The sequence below is a fragment of the Choloepus didactylus genome, chromosome 9 (assembly GCF_015220235.1).
Source record: "Choloepus didactylus isolate mChoDid1 chromosome 9, mChoDid1.pri, whole genome shotgun sequence".
NCBI classification, from domain to species: domain Eukaryota; kingdom Metazoa; phylum Chordata; class Mammalia; order Pilosa; family Megalonychidae; genus Choloepus; species Choloepus didactylus.
This window is the reverse complement of record NC_051315.1, coordinates 44,462,791-44,479,857: the sequence shown is the minus strand read 5'-3', so window position 1 is coordinate 44,479,857 and position 17,067 is coordinate 44,462,791. Positions and strand designations below refer to the sequence as shown.

The 17,067-nt window shown below is 37.9% G+C and overlaps 1 pseudogene; it reads left to right on the top strand.

Annotated features, from left to right (window-relative positions):
* Window positions 1–2,700: 2,700 nt before the first annotated feature.
* Window positions 2,701–2,801, top strand: LOC119545083 (annotated as a pseudogene).
* The last annotated feature ends 14,266 nt before the right edge of the window (window positions 2,802–17,067 follow it).

Below are 17,067 nucleotides of genomic sequence, written 5' to 3'. Positions count from 1 at the left end.
CAATAGAGAATCAACAAAATCAAAAGTTCATTCTTTGAAAAGATGAATAAAACCAAAAAACTCTACGTAGGCTGTGCCAGTTTGAATGTATTATGTACCCCAAAACACCATTATATTTGATGTAGTAGCATTGATTAGATTGTAATTCTTTGACTGTTTCCATGGAGATGTGACCCACCCAACTGTAGGTGATAACTGATTAGATAATTTCCATGGAGGCCTGGCCCCGACCATTCAGCATGGGTCTTGATTAGTTCACTGGAGCCCTATAAAAGCTCGGACAGAAGGAGTGAGCTTGCTACAGCTAAGGGGGGCACTTTGAAGAACACACAGGAGCTGAGCGAGGAGCTGCAACTTACAGAGATGTTTTGAAGACAGCCATTGAAAGCAGAGTTTTGCTGATGCTTTGGAGGTACTAGCTCAGAGTTTGCCCCAAGAAGCTGCAGCCTAGAGAGGAACATCCTGGGAGAAAGTCATTTTGAAACCACAACTCTGGAATAAACACCAGCCACATGCCTTTCCAGCTAACAGAGGTTTTCCAGATGCCATCCTCCAGTGAAGGTACCCGATTGTTGATGCGTTACCTTGGACACTTTATGGCCTTAAGACTGTAACTGTGTAACAAAATAAACCTTCTTTTATAAAAGCCAATCCATTTCTGGTGTTTTGCTTAATGGCAGCATTAGCAAACTGGAACATAGGCTAACAAATAAAAAAAGAGAGAGAAAGCAAACAACTGAAATCAGAAATGAAAGGGGGACATTACTACCAACCTTATGGAAATAAAAGGATTATAAGAGGATACCATGAACAGTTGTACACCAACAAATTAGATAACCTGGATGAAATGGGCAAATTCCTAGAAGCACACAAACTACCTACACTGAGGCAAGAAGAAACAGAAGATGACAACAGACCAATAACAAGTAAAGAGATTGAATGAATAATCAAAAACCTCTCAACAAAAAAAGTCCAGGACCAGATGGCTTCACTGGTGAATTTCACCAGACATTTAAAGAATTTGCACCTATACTGCTCAAACTCTCAAAGAGGAAATGACTTTCCAACTCATTCTATGAAACCAGCATCACCATAATAGTAAAGCCAGATAAAGTTACCACAAGAAAAGAAAATTACAGACCAATATCCCTCATGACTATAGATGCAAATATTCTCAACAAACTATTAACAAACCGAATCCAACAGCACATTTAAAAAGAATTATGCACCATGATCAAGTGGAAGTTTAACCAGTTTATCCAAGGCTGGTTCAACATAAGAAAATCAATTAGTATAATAAACCACATCAATAGAAGGAAGGTATAAAAACCACATGATCATCTCAATTGATGCAGAAAAGGCATTTGACAAAATTCAGCACCCCTTCCTGATAAAAACACTCAACCCACAGCTGGTATCATAATGGTGAAAGCTGAAAGATTTCCCTCTAAGATCAGGAATAAGACAAAGATGCCCTCTGTCACCATTGTTATTCAACATTTTACTGAAAGTTCTAGCCAAAGCAAGAAAAAGAAATAAAATCCATCTAAATAGGAAATGAAAAACTTTCCAATTTGCAAATGACATGATCTTATACATAGAGAATCCTGAAAAACACACAACAAAGCTACTAGAGCTAATAAAATTAGCAAAGTGACAGAGTACAAGGTCAACATGCAAAAATTGGTAGAGTTTATGAGAGTATCTTCTTGACCAAAAGGGGGATGCAAAATGAGACGAAATAGTTTCAGCGGCTGAGAGATTTCAAATGGAGTCGAGAGGTCACTCTGGTGGACATTCTTATGCACTATATAGATAACACCTCTTAGGCTTTAATGTATTGGAATAGCTAGAAGTAAATACCTGAAACTACCAAACTCCAACCCAGCAGTCTGGACTCCTGAAGACAATTATATAATAATGTAGATTACAAGGGGTGACAGTGTGATTGTGAAGACCTTGTGGATCACACCCCCTTTATCTAGTGTATGGATGAGTGGAGGAATGGGGATAAAAACTAAAGGACAAATGGGGTGGGATGGGGGGATGATTTAGGTGTTCTTTTTTCACTTTTATTTTTTATTCTTGTTCTGGTTCTTTCTGATGTAAGGAAAATGTTCAGAGATAGATTGTGGTGATGAAAGCATAACTATGTTATCATACTGTGGACAGTGGATTGTATATATCATGGATGATTGTATGGTGTGTGAATGTATTTCAATAAAACTGAATTTAATACAAAAAATTGGTAGAGTTTCTATACACTAATAATGAACAATCTGAAGAGAAAATCAAGAAAAGAACCCATTTACAACAGCAATGAAAAGGGTTGATTACCTAGGAATAAATTTTTAAAAGGATATAAAGACTTACACATGGCAAATTAGAAAGCATGGCCAAAAGAAATTAAAGAAGATCTAAATAAATGGAAGGACATTCCTTGTTCATAGATTGGAAGACTAAATATTGTTAAGATGTCAATTCCACCTAAAGAAATTTACTGATTCAATGTAATCCCAATCAAATTTCCAACAGATTTTGTCATAGAAATGGAAAAGCCAATGATCATACTCACATGGAAGGGTAATCAGCCCCGAATAGCCAAATCCATTTTGAAATAAAAGAACAAGGTTGGAGGACTCACACTTCCTGATTTTAAAACTTACTACAAAGCTACACTAGTCAAAACTGTATTGATGCTAGCTTCAGCAGCCCATATATTAAAATTGGAATGTTACAGAGAAGATTAGCATGGCCCCTGCACAAGGATGACATGCAAATTCATTGTGTTTCATTTTTTAATAGTACAATTATAAAAATGTTCTTTTATCATTGCAACAAATGTACCACATTATTGCAAGATGATAATAATAGGGTGGCATATGGGAATTCTGTATTTTATGCATGATTTTTCTGTAAACATACAACTTCTCCCTTTTGGGAATGCAAAAAGCAGGGACTCAAACAGATATTTGCACACCAGTGTTCATAGAGGCATTATTCAAAATTTTCAAAAGGTGGAAGCAACCCCAGTGTCCAACAAAAGGTGAATGGATAAACAAAATGTTGTACATACATACAATGAAATATGATTTGGATGTAAAAAGGAATGAAGTTCTCATGCATGCTAGAACATGTACGAACCCTGAAGACATCATGTTAAGTGAAATAAGCCAGACAGAAAAGGACAAATACTGTTTGGTCTCACTCATACAAAATAAGCGGAATATGCAAATTCATAAATTCAGAAACTAGACTACAGTTTACCAGGGGCTGGGTGGGGGAGGGGAATGGGGTGTCAGTGGTTCATGGGTTCGGAGTTTCTGTTTGGGTGATGGAAAAGTTTTGGCAATGAATGATGGTGAGGGAGACACAACTTTGTGAATGTATTTAACACCACTGGATTGTATATTGGAGACGGGAAAAAATGTGAAATTTTAGGTTGGATATAATTTACCACACACAAAAAACCGTAGAACTGGACAACACAAAGAATGAACCCTGATGTAAACAGTGGGCTAAAGTTAATAGCATAATACTATTAAGATTGTTTCATCAATTGTAAGAAAGTTACCACATTAATACAAAATGTTAATAATAGGAAAAACTGAGTGTGAGAGCAAGGTTTATGGAAATTCTGTACTTTCCACATGATTTTTCTGTAAACGTACAACAGCTCTAATTTTTTTTTCAAGAAAGCTAATCTGTATTCCTAGAAGAACAGCATATTAAACAACAAACCTTTTCAGACTTTCAATATGTATGGTAAATTAGTGTCCTTGCAAAATTTTAAACTAATGTGACAAAGGACAGGCACATTTTGGTAGGGTTAAGAAGTGACAGGTATGGATCAAAGGAGTGGCCCACTTGAGTCGGGAGTAGGGGACATTACCATTTAGGAAACAGGCAGCATGAAAACACTGGGCTTGTGTGGTGGGAGCTCCTAATGGGGGAAAGGATGAAAGAATGTCCAAGACAAGATTTCATAGTACATAATTTTGCATAAAGCCACTATTGCTGCAACCAACAAAAAAATCTGATGGTATACTATTAGCAAGTATGATCAGATTCCTTTCTATGAATTACAAAAATATAGTTCCTAATCTAAGAATGACTGAAATATTATTCCTATTGTCAAAGAAGTTATAATCAAGGAAATATTTTTTCACTCTTTTACATCTGTTTATTTCCACTGTTCTTCACATAATGTCAGAAGATTTTTATCCACGATCACCTGTATGAATGACACCTGATTCTGAATTAGCATTACACTCAGGAGGGATGCTAATATTATAATTGGTTGTCAATTAATTGCGTTGCTCCTTTTCATTGGCAATTTTTTTTAGTATACTTGTCAATATATGACTTGTTCACAAAACTAAACTGCAATTTTAGTTAAATACTTAGTTTCCATCACCTAAATGCTAATAATTATAAGGATGATGATGATGATAATGATAAACTGAAGTGGTTTCAGGGTTAAGGATGTGAGTCTAAAAATGATATCTTCATGATCTGCGTTTATCCTACATCAATAATTTTGCACCAAATTTGCTCAATTTACAAATCAAAAATAGATTTTTCTGTCAGCAAAGAAAGATCAGTCTTGTTTCTAAAAATCAAGCACAGCTTGTACCTCATCATTAACCATAAAGCCTCTGAAATCATAACTTAGCTGCCAATTTTGTTGATGATGCAGAAGATGAAATAGAGTACAGCTGGCTCTTCTGTCCTATGTTAGCTCTGCAGTACTGACAGTGAAAAATCTGTTTATTTTTTGTTTCAGGAAATCAAATAGCTATGACTAAAATGAAGCAGAGGGAACAGATATATCTGGGTAATAAACAGGTGCCATTTTTATTTTTAACTTTATTTTTTTTCTTGCAGATTCACTTCAGTGACTGCATCACTATTTTAACTTGACCAACTGCAATGACCTCAATAAAAAAAGGGAAAATTCTCCGTAAGGCCCACCAAGAGGAGTTTCCCCATTTTTTTTTTTTTTTTGATAAATGAGACCAAACAACCTAAATCATTTATAATTTAAAATTTATAAGTAAATATAATTATCTCAGTCATGATTCCTTCTAATAGAATGTCTATAGGCAAATTTTCCCTTCCCTTATTTTTCTTAAATATAAGATGTTCTTGGTGACATGTCAACTGCCTTTTCTGATTTAGGTCCAAACTTTAATGCCTTAATTGTGAGGTAAATAAGCCAATTTCTAAATTCTACCTAAAAATGATGAAATTATAGAATTTTCCATAAAGCAACATTAAGTTAAATGGCATGAAACTAAACTTTAAGTCCTTAATCCTTTAGAAGTTTGGTAAGTCAAGAAGATCCCTATGCTCTTTTCCAGACAAACATTAAATATGCTCTGCCTGTTCAGGATTAAAGTAAGGATTGAGCACACACATATATTAACTGCCACCACTTCAGGAAATCCTATTAAAATGACTGTAAAGACATTTTTTAAAGACACAAAAAGATGGAGAAGAAGTGAGGAAATATCAGCAACAGTTTGAAAACTGGCAAATAGGCAGGTGAAACATGGTGACTTAGCAGAGCCCAGAGAGTGGAAACTAAACTGTAATGGGAAAAGCTGAGAAACAGCCCCAATAATACAACAGAATCCTCAAAAGGTTCATGAAGTAGTACCAGATAATTCTGGTACTGAAAGTGAAGGAGGGAATGTCAATGCTAAAGGAGGACTGGGAGAAAGCTGATTGAGAAGCAATTACCTCCTTAGATCTTGCTCCCAACTATAGGTCAGTGGGAGGCTGATTCTCCCCACCTTGCCAAAGGTCTGTGGTTTTATTTTCTGGGAAAACATATAACAGTGTTTCTGAACTGAGGGAAGCCAGGCACAAGGGAAGACCTAAGTATTCTTTTGAAAATCCCATCTTAGCCCCCTCCCCACGATTAGCTCCCAGGATGGTGGCAGCCAGATCTCAACCCTCTGGGAAGGAGATAGGTGGACTATTTCCAACTGGAAAGACCTAAAACTATGGCTAACAAGGATTCCCAGCAAACATTCTTCCCAGATCACCTTGCAGTAAGGCTCAAGGTCAGTGAGCTCCATATGAAAGCTGAACTTCCAGTCAGCTTTTTAGTCTCTCATTCTTAATCAAAAGCAGAAAATCAAGGATTACAAGACATCTGTGGAGAACTTCTAACAGGGAAAAGAATCACCCAAATAAACAAGCAGTCAAATGCAACTTTAAGGAAACAGCACACAGAGAGAAATTTAAATACACACATATGTATGTATGAAGATACTACAGCCTTGAAAAAAGAGCAAAATACTATATAAGTGAGACAAAGAGCAAATGAGAAATCTTGAAATTTAAAAATATGTATGAAAGTAGAAATTTTAAAAATATGTAAGGAGGCAAGTTGAAAGATAAAGTTGAGATTTCCCAGAGAATAGAGCAAAAACAATAGAAATGGAAAAGAGTAGAGAAGGAATAGGAAAATTGGAGGAACAATCCAGGTGGTCCATCATGAAAGAAAGAGAGAGAGAGAGAGAGAGAGAGAGAGAGAAAGAAAGAAAGTTATATAGAGAGAAATAAGCTAGCATACAGGAGGAAATCATTGGTGAAAAACTTAACAAAATTCTCCATAATTATAGGACATGAATTTCCATATTGAAAGTGTCCATCCAGTGCTCAATACAATGGAAAAACAAATAAATAAAACCACATTGAGGCATATAATGGAAAATTTTAGAGTATTGAGGACAAAGAGAAGATCAAGAAATTGAGTCAGAAATCTCAATGGCATTGGATTTCTTAACAGTCAGATTGAAGCAAAACTTTTAAATTTTGAGAAAAAAATCAATTCCCACTTAGAACTCTGTTAACAGTCAAACCATTAATCAGATGGAAGGGAAGAAAACTGAATTTTCAGAATTGCAATATCTCAAAAATTTTTACCTCCTGGACACTCTTGTTTTGGGACTACTGGAGGAAGTATTCTGAGAGACTGAAAGGCACACACAGAGGGAGAGAGGGAAAGAGAGAAGGAGACAGAGAGAGGTACACTAAAAAAAATTAGATTATATGGGGCACAGAAAATAGGGAATCCAATGCAAGAGAAAAGGATGAGGTAATCCTAGATGAAGGAGGATTACAGGGTGACTGCTGGCATAGAGAGATGGTTCAGTCCATATTGGATCTGGTTAGAAAATTTTTGGCTAAGGAAAGTACAAGGGCTTTTTATCCATAGCCTCCATCTCCCCATTCTCACCCGCTACCCCAAAAGACACACATAGAGAAAATCAGTGGAATTATCACTTTAAATGATGATAGTGTATGAAAGTGTATGCTCCTAATTTAAATGGTTACATTGAATCCTTTCAGCAAGCATCTTGGCAAGAGCCTTCTGATCAGGATGCAGAAGAAAATACACACTGCCTAAATAAATTCTTCTACAGGTACATTTGTGTGTGTATGTGTGTGCGCACACATATCTCTGAAAGAGATATAAAGAAACTGGTTAACATATTAGCTTCTGGGCAAAGGAAATGTGGTTGGGCAAAAGGAGTGTCAGGAAGACTTACTTTTCAAAATCTAACCTTTTAGTTCCTGTTGAATTTTTATCACAAAACATGAATAAATTATATTTCTTAAAACACATAACTTTAACCCCAAAATTCCACTTCTAAGAATTTATACTAAAGAAATAACTGCCCATAAGCAAAATGACGTAAGTTCAGGGATATTGCTTACAGAATTGTTTGTGCTAGCAAAAGACTGGAAACAATTTATATGACTATCAACTCAGTACTGATAAAATAAATTACATACATCCCTGAAATGGAATAGTATGCAGCCAGAAAATATAATTTAAAATCTCTTTATGTATTGATACAGAACTATCTCCAAGATAAGCTATTAAGGGAAAATAGACAAGATGCATAACCAAGCACATGTGTCCTCACTTTTGCTTGTATGAAGATAGACTATTTCTGGGAAAAAATACAAACATTGTATAGCATTGAATTATTCTGGAAAGAATTGAACAGCATGGGAAATGGGACATGACAGAAATTCCTCTCTATACATGTTTATACCTTTTGAATTTTGAGCCATGTGAATATGTTACCTTCAAAAACAAAACTGAATTACAATTTTGAAGATATGGGACATATTTAAATAGCCTAAATTATTTTCATCTAAATTCTTTCTTTTCCTCTATTGCAAAGCCAGTATGAGATCTTTCATCTAATAATAACACTCTGGTTGTAGTTCTGCAATGCTTAAGAAATAAAATCTGTTACTCCTGCTGGGATCAGAACAGTTGTCAGTACATGTGGGCAACAGTGGGTGAAGAGCTTTTGAACACAAGGCATATAAACTAAATACCAAAATTGAATGTACTATACGTCACTGTTGATACAGAGGAAACCTTGTATCAATGGCATTTATGAAGACATTAATGTTTTACTTCTCAATGGTACAGATGAGGGCAAGACTCTATATACCAGCTTTGTGCCCCCCACTGAATCAAGATAGCCCAGAAATGTGAAAAGAGAGAGTTAATGGGAACTTCAGACTGGACTTCAAAGCTATGTCCAAGTCCCCTGCTCAATGGCATGACTTACTGGGAATGGATAGAGGGGATATTTTCTTGTACTTTCATGTCTATGTGTTTATAAACCCAGTGCATTAATCACGTAAGAAATTAGGGCATGCACCTAACATTTTGAAAATGTTATAAATGATTAACTTTTAGGAAATTAAATGGGTAGTGTGCATGCCATAAAGCCCCTTACATAACATGATGATGATGACATGCAGAAAAGTGAAGAGCCATACCCCAAAATTCCATCACTTGTCAGAACAAGTCCACCTGTGTCCAAAATCTGTGTTCATGCATCCTACCATGCCCTCTATCACATGCCAGATTACCATCTCTCACTACCCAGATTCATCTAGGACAATAAATATTTGGTGGAATTATAGAATTATTAAAGCATATCCCATGAGCCTCATTGATCACTATGTGAATATTTAATTTCCCAAACAAAATCAACAGCTCTTCAAGGACCTCACTGCTTCCACTGTGGTGCCATCTGTCTCAATACTGAAAATTTGGGTAATCTTTAAATGATAAACAATGGAATACTCTTAGCATGGCAAATTACTTTAATGGCACCTCTAAACAGAACACAATTACACATTTTTAATGATTCAACAAAAGGCTCAAATCACCAGCTTTGAATACCCAAGTCTCCAAATGAAATAACAGCTTTTTATAATTCTGAGGACAATATGCAGGTTTAAGGAAGGCTTTTACCGGTGGTAAGGGCACAGTGCTGGGGAAGGGCAGAGCCAGCAGTCTTTAGAAAAGCAACCACAGAGATGGTGTGGAGAAGGAACAGACCAGAACAAGGAGCAACTGGTGACAGAAGACAACATAGAAGGCCACTGAAGTCCCGGTAAGAAATGATAAAAGTTAAAGGAAAAGGGGAAAAACAGTCAGATTTTTTGGGAGGTAGAAGAGTGGTATTTAAATGTAGAATTGACAAGAAGCTGTGGTACTTTGGGAAATAAGGTTTTTGCTTTTGTTTTTTGTTTCTTTTTTTTCTGTTTTCCCACCACGTCTGCTCCTGAGTTATCTCCTTATCCATAGCCTTGCTCTCTTCCTCGCTGCTCTGCAGGACACCATTCATTTCTCTGCTACATGCTTGCCTGAATGCTCAGATTACTGTTCTCTTCAATAGTGTGTTGGGACTGGCCTTGGGAAGGTGTCATGCGCAGAAAGTCATACTTCTCTAAGTTGCTCTTTTCCTTCATTGTCCCACAGTCCCACCACACAAGTCTTTAGAGGTGTTAATAACAACAGAAGTTTAGGAGCAAATGAAGGGCATTTGAGGAAAGGTCAAAAAACTTTTGACTAAATAAAATTTTCCCACGAGTTCAAACAAAAAGAACAACAAAAAACTTACTATTTTCACAGGGATCCCCTTAAGAGCATACCCTGTTTCCTAGCCTTGCTTCCTTGTTTGACATACCCTATCTCAAGGTCTACTGCTGTCTACTTTCCTCTCATAGATCACCTTTCTTCATATCTCTACACTATGTATCTTTAACAACTTATGCCTTGCACATGGTAGTTTCCCTCGTGGAGAGTCCATCGCAGTGCAATCCACTGGTTTTGTTATTTGTAACAATACCTATCCCAAAGTCTGAGTAAGTCACTCTAGAATACTACTACTGAAGGATTCTAACAGCACCATCTCTATAGAGTTTGCATCCCAAATTCTTGTCCTTTGGTAGCAGTGAAGATTTGCTGCCTCATTCTGCTTGATCCATTGGATTCTACACATACATATCTTCTAAGGACAAGTAAATCATCAAAGACAATTCACATTAAGGAAGAGAAACATTTCCCCAAATATATCATAATCTGCATTGAGTCTATCCTCAATGGAGATAACTGGATATATTTTTATGCAAGTTATGCTGAGTCCTACTTTGTTCATTTTCCTGTTTCTAAGGATGACCAGATTCCTATAGCTCTAAAAGAAACAGGATCCATTATAGTCATCTTCTAAAGTGACAGTGACTCCCTTCCTACACAAAAATGTTAAAATCCTAGACTTATTAAAGGATATGGATGTGAATGTGAGCATGTATGTGCATGTGTGAGTGTCAGGTGGATAGAGGGTCATTTTACCTTTAGACTCTCTCTTCTAGATATCTGAATTTATTTATAATATGAACTAATAATTTGGTTCTTGGCTATAATAAATACTATATTATCACAAATATTGTGTAGGTCTGAGGAGCAATCAAACAGATAGCCAATAGGAAATAAAATGCTTAAAATGAATATAAAGAAGGCCTTAAATTTAAAAGAGAGAAGCAAGGTAGCCAAATTTAAAGAATAAGAATCCATAAACTTTGCAATATTTATTTTATGTGAGGATAAAACAAAAAATGCCGTCATATGAGTTCTGATGAAATTAAAAATTCCACTCTTAGAATTTGTAACTATGCAGTTTCCGCTATTGTGGTATATATTTTGATTCACAAGGTTATAGGTCCCAGCTATAAAAATGCATGACTCTTTCTGCTTCCATATTCATTCATTTCATGTATACAATTATTTCCACTATTCACAACTAATTGTTGATAGCCCAATGGCAAGGCTCCTAAAAATATCAAGATGAATTGGAAAGAATTCCTGTCCTCAGAGAGTTTGGTCTAGTAGAGGAGATAGAGAAATAAACAAAAAATTGCATATAGTTTATTAGAGAAGATGTAGTATATGACACAATAAGAGATCAATTTCAGAGTATGTGGCCAGGAGGTATGGGTAGCTGGACAATATCTGTGTCAGGTAATGTTTCCCAGAAGCTCGGTACTTGAACTGGGTATTGAAGGGTGAACAGTATGGGAAAGTTCATTTCAGTCTGGGGAAAGATAGTGCAAAAAAGGTGCATGAATCAGCTTGATCAATTTGGGAAACTACTATTAGTTGACTAGGACTGGAAGCTGGAGGCAGGGGTACAGCAATGACGAGGTAGGAGATATACAGGGGCCAAAGGCTGCCACATTCCATCTAGCTTGATCACTGAATTTTCTGTTGTTGTAACTGGAGGGGGTTGATGTCTCCGTGGCAAGAAGAATCCTTATTGTCCCTGGAGATTGGCCAGAAATGGACACTGTTATTTATTCTGACATGTCACTTGCTGCCCAGTAGTAGTAGTAGCATAATAAATTGATACACATTTGTACCAATATTAGTCAATAGGTTCTGGACTGACTATGCCTCAGCACCAAGATCTTGAACAGGTCTTGGTGACAAGTGTTATCAATAAGGGCTCTCTGATGCAACAGAAAATTGAATCCAAACTGATTTCAGTAAAAGAGAACTGATTTACTCACATAACCAGAGTCCAGTGATAGTTTAAGCTCCAGGAACAGCTTGATCCAGGCTCAAATGTCTTCAGCACCCAATTTTCCCTTCTCCATCTCTTGTTCACTTTCTCTGTTTTGGCTCTTTTCTCCAGCAAACTCTTGCCTTGTGGTGGCAAAATCATGTGTGATGATTCCTCTCCCGTGACACACCTGGATGCTAAAACAATGATCTCAAGGGGCTCCTTTGCCAAGTCTTCTTTCTTGGACAACTCTTTCTGTATCAGCTTCTAGTTCCTAGTTTCTCCCTCCTTCAGGAAACCCTGATCATTGTTTCTGTCTTCCCTTGTATGTGCCCATGGCAATCCTTTATCCAGATTCAGGGATATATTTTTCCTTTGGTGCTTCTTTAAGATTTTTAGGTTGTTCTACAACCCTTTTCCCTGAGAATTTATGAATTTATAAAACAAAGCCACAAAGATTCATAGCCCATTTTTGTGTTTCCCTTCTATTTGGCTCTTCCTGGGACAGTGAACACTATTTCCATTTGCTAAAGCTGCCTGAATGCAATATACCAGAAATAGACTGGCTTTTAACAGTGGGGATTTATTAACTTACAATTTACAGTTCTTAGGCCATGAAAATGTCCAAATTAAGGCATCAACAGGATGATACCTGAACTCTGAAACAGGCTCCTGGCATCGGGCCATCTCTGTCACATGGGGAGGCACATGGCCGGTGTCTGCTGGTCCTTCGCTCCCAGGTTTTGTTGCTTTCAGCTTCTGGTTCCAGTGGCTTCTTCTCTGAGCTTCTGTGAGTCCTGTCTTAGCTTCTCCAGGGCTTTTTCTCCATATTCCTCTCTGGGCTTTTTCTTTCTTTAATCCTTTCATAAATGACTCCAGTAGAAAAAGGATTAAGACTAACCTTGAATGGGGTGGGTCACATCTCAGTTGAAATAACCTAACCAAAACTTCCCACCTACAACAAGTCTGCACCCATAGGAATGGATTAAAAGAACATGACCTTTTCTGGGGTACGTAACAGCTTCAAACTAACACAAACACCTATCAGAATGTTTGCTTAAAGGGGTGGGGAAGGAGGAAAAAAGCAATAGCAGAAAATATAAAATATTATCTCAAGGACTCACATACATAATAATATTTCAAGTTAGAAGTAAAGAAAAATTTTCTCTTTTTTTTTTTTTAAGATCTAAGGAGGAAGAGACCACTGGCAACCAAGCTGGTGAATGAGTGGGCCTCATAGAAGATGTGTGATATCAGTCAAACCTTGACAGGTGTTATATGCCACCTTCTTATTAGCATGGCATTTATAGTCTCAGTCTCAGCTAAGTATTAGCCCTTTTCTAACTAATGTGCAGTCGAGTTATATAGTATATTGCATTTATAATTTTGAATAGTATGGTCATGGAAAACCAATTTTTTTAAAAATGTATTAATTTCTTTCTCTTTTCCTTTCCTAAGGACTGAACTTTTTCTTAGCACTTCCAGATAATACATTTAAAAATATCTAGCAAAAGAAACTCAAGAAATAATTGGGTTTTCCATGTATTCCATCCAATAATGCCTCTCAATGGGATGTATCAAGTCAGAGTCCAACCAGGAAAACAGAAATGGCTCTAAGTATTCAACATAGGGAGAATTTAATTCAATGAATTTGTAAAAGAGGTGACAGAACAGTTGAGAAACTCAAAAAGAGGGCAGTGATTTTGCATAGTATGAAGCCACTACAAGAACTAGACTGGAGGAATAAAGGCAAGAGGCATTATTGGAGCCAAAGGTCAGGGTCACAAAGTTGTTTGTGATGGATCCCATGAATCAAATACCAAAGTCTGTGCAGTTGGAGGGCTGAACCATCAAAATCAGGACCTTATCGGAAGGGACTGTTATGTAATGTCCAAGTCTTGAGCTGATTTGGGAGTCTTGCCAATTTTGCTGAATTTAGTCAATCTTACCTTTAAGAACACTGCCTGCTTTATTTTCTTGATCTTTTAAATGCAGAAAGCTTCCAACTCTATAACCTGGGTTTCCCCTTTCTTTTCATTTGGAATACTGAGACTCCCTCATCATTTTTCTTGTTAACCTTCTATTTATCTATTTGAAGGTTGCTGAAATTTGCTTATACTATAACTTCAATGATATTTTCCAAAATGAATTTTCAATCACCAAAACTATACTGCACCGGATACGGCAAATATTTGTGCTCATTCCTTTGAAGCCTCAAGCTGGCTGGCACCACTCTCTAAATATAGGTCAGGATTAACTGAGTAATAAGGCAAGAGTACACAGTAGTTTCTCTAATAAATTCTTCAATAGTATTATAGAAGAGGAATCTTTTCAAAGGATTTAACCTCAGGTAGACAGAAACTTTAGAAATATTGGGATATGTCCACATTCTAAAACATTCACTATGTTTGAAAAATGGTAACAAGCTTTATGCTATCAAGGAGAACTAAATAAAAGATACTTCATATTTCCAGAATCCTATTTCACAAATTTCAGCATGATTGCTTTGTTGTTTTGTTTTGTTGCCTTTTATTTTGGGGAAGTTTGTTGTTTCATTGTATTTCAACTGGTTCTAGTTCTAGAACTAAGCTTTTTTTTTTCCCCTCTAAAATTACACATGTTTCAATTTTAGCTGGATACCCTACCTCTTGCTTTGTTAAACTTTTAAGGGTAAGGATATGGAGAATGGAACTGACCATTTTATAAAGAGATAAGTAACCAAAATAATTTTAATTTAAGACTATGTGAAAAGCCAGAAGTTTCAGGAAAATAGGGGTGAAAAGAAAATACCTCTTTGAAGCAGCAGAGGAAAGAACTTTAAGGCAAAATTAAATTAGAGTTACCAAACATTTTATGGGAAAGGGAGACAGATGTGCTTTTGGAACTGGAAAAATATTGGTTAACTTTTAGTTGTGATCACACTTTGGTGGTGTCTATGTGAAGCAAATGTTTTGGCTCTAAACTTGTTTCTGCTGCTTTTACGTTTTTTCCCTTCACCACCCTGGAGACAGAGTGAGTCAGATTCCATCTCACTGATGAGGGTCATGCAGAAGACCTTCCCCTGCATCATTGAAGCCACTCATTGATAAACAATTTACTGTCTTGCAACTGATTTTTTTCTCTTAGAGAGCACACAAGCCAGTACTGGGGGCAAAACTGGAGAAAGTGCTCCTAGTGGATTTTGCTAACCAGAGCCCATGCACTCACACAGGATGTGGTGTTAGAAAGTACCTAATAATGTAAATATGTCTGCTGTCATGTAAATGAAGCATATAGTGACAGCTATTTTTTCTTCTTAAAATAGTTTTAATAGTATAATTATATTTGTTCTTTTTCTGAAGTGGCATTAATATATTTTCTTTTTTGGAAAATGTACAAAATAATCAATTGTCAGAAATTGAATTATTCTACATTCGGTTTTCCTTTTTCCCACAAGACACTGGGTGCTCATATTAGTCCAGTGAAGCATTATGTATGAACCTAAGTATACCCTCAAGAGTCCTAGAATGCTAGTGTTGAAAGGGGCCTGGAAACCATCAGTCCTTCATTTTAAAAATGAGGAAACTGAGGCATGGAGAAGCTGTGATTTCTGCAAGGAGCATAAGAAAGGTACAATGAAGACATAATTAAATCCCAACTCCCTGGTCTTCCAACTCCCAGCCCAGTGACCACTCCACTACACCACTTTGCCTTGATTATGGACTAACAACCATTTCGTCAGCCCTTTTAATTCACTCTATCCATGCCAAGTCATTTCAATACCTTCCTTGTATCTACAAATTATCTACGCATCAGTGACCCAGAAAATATGGAGTTAATATATCTGAGACAATTTCCTCAAAAAGGGATATTGATTTGTTTTAATAGTCTATCAATTGATGGTCCCAAGAAAACAAACTACCTCCAGTTGCATAAAAAGGCACCTTAAAGGGTAGGACGAGTGTCAAGATGTGGGAAAGAACTACCTGAGTCTGGAAACCAGTAAGGAAAATCCCCACAAAAATACTTATAGAAAAGCAAACAAGCAAGCAAACAAAAACAAAAAACCTTTAAAGTGGCAGCCTTGATGAAAGTCCAGAAAGATCTCAGAATTTCAAAAGATTAGACTTTCTAAACAAATATAGGTACTCCATCCTATGTCCGGGTCAAGAATGTAGCAAAAGGACACGCAAAATGCTCTGAAACTGAGAGCCCGAATCTTGGAACCCAAGTCGACCTGCTTCTAGAGGGCACTTTTTATACACAACCCCCTCCCCCCTCATTAAAACTCAGTAAGGTGGGCCTGGCCCCACAAAACCTAGAGAAATAATTCCGGTGGGGGTTGAAGGAAGGACGAATAGGATCCAGATACACAGTGGGACGTAGACCGACCCCTCGAGATACAAACACACGTACACTTTAAAATATGCTACATTAGGGCATTAAAGATAGAAGTTTATCGTTGTTGTTGAGGACTTACACAGCAACACCTCTGACCTGTACTAGAACGGGTGTGAAGTTGCGGAGGAAAACATCAATATGTTTTAAACTAACTTGAAAGTAATACAGCGTACTCCTTCACCAAATTCCTCGCCAACTCCTCGCCCGGAAGAGTTTGCTCGGTAACGGCCCGGGGGTCTGCAATTTACCCCTCCGAGCAGAACGCTAGGACGCGAGCTCGGGTTGCTGCTTCTTCCCACCGGCTAGCGGCGCTCCTCGCTGGGCTGGCCGCGTTGGGGGAAAGGGAAACGCGCTGGGAAGGGCAGAGGGCGGCCCGCGGCGGGCGGAGGAGGGAGGCTAAGGAGGCGGGCTGGAGGTTTTATTGTTTCCTTTCGCCCTCCTCCTCCCTCGCCTCGCCCCGGCGTCACTGGAAAGCAGCCCGAGCCGCCCAGTGGCGAGTTATTTATAGAGCGGGCTGCGCGCGCGTCACGGAGCCGGGCCCGGCTGACGGGGCTTCTGACGCGCTTGGCCGCCTGGCCGGGTCCGCGGGGCTGCGCGCCGGGTACCGGCCACAATGGGCTTCTGTGTGTGCAGCTGCCGCCGCCGCCGGGGGCCGTGGGAGGGGGGCAGGTGCACCCCCGACCCCCCTCCCTCCCGGCCACGACCCCCCTGAAAGGTAACCAGTCTCTTCCACGCCAGGTCAGGACCCAGGCCGCTGCTGGCTTTTTTTTTTTTTTTTTTTTTTTTTTCCTCT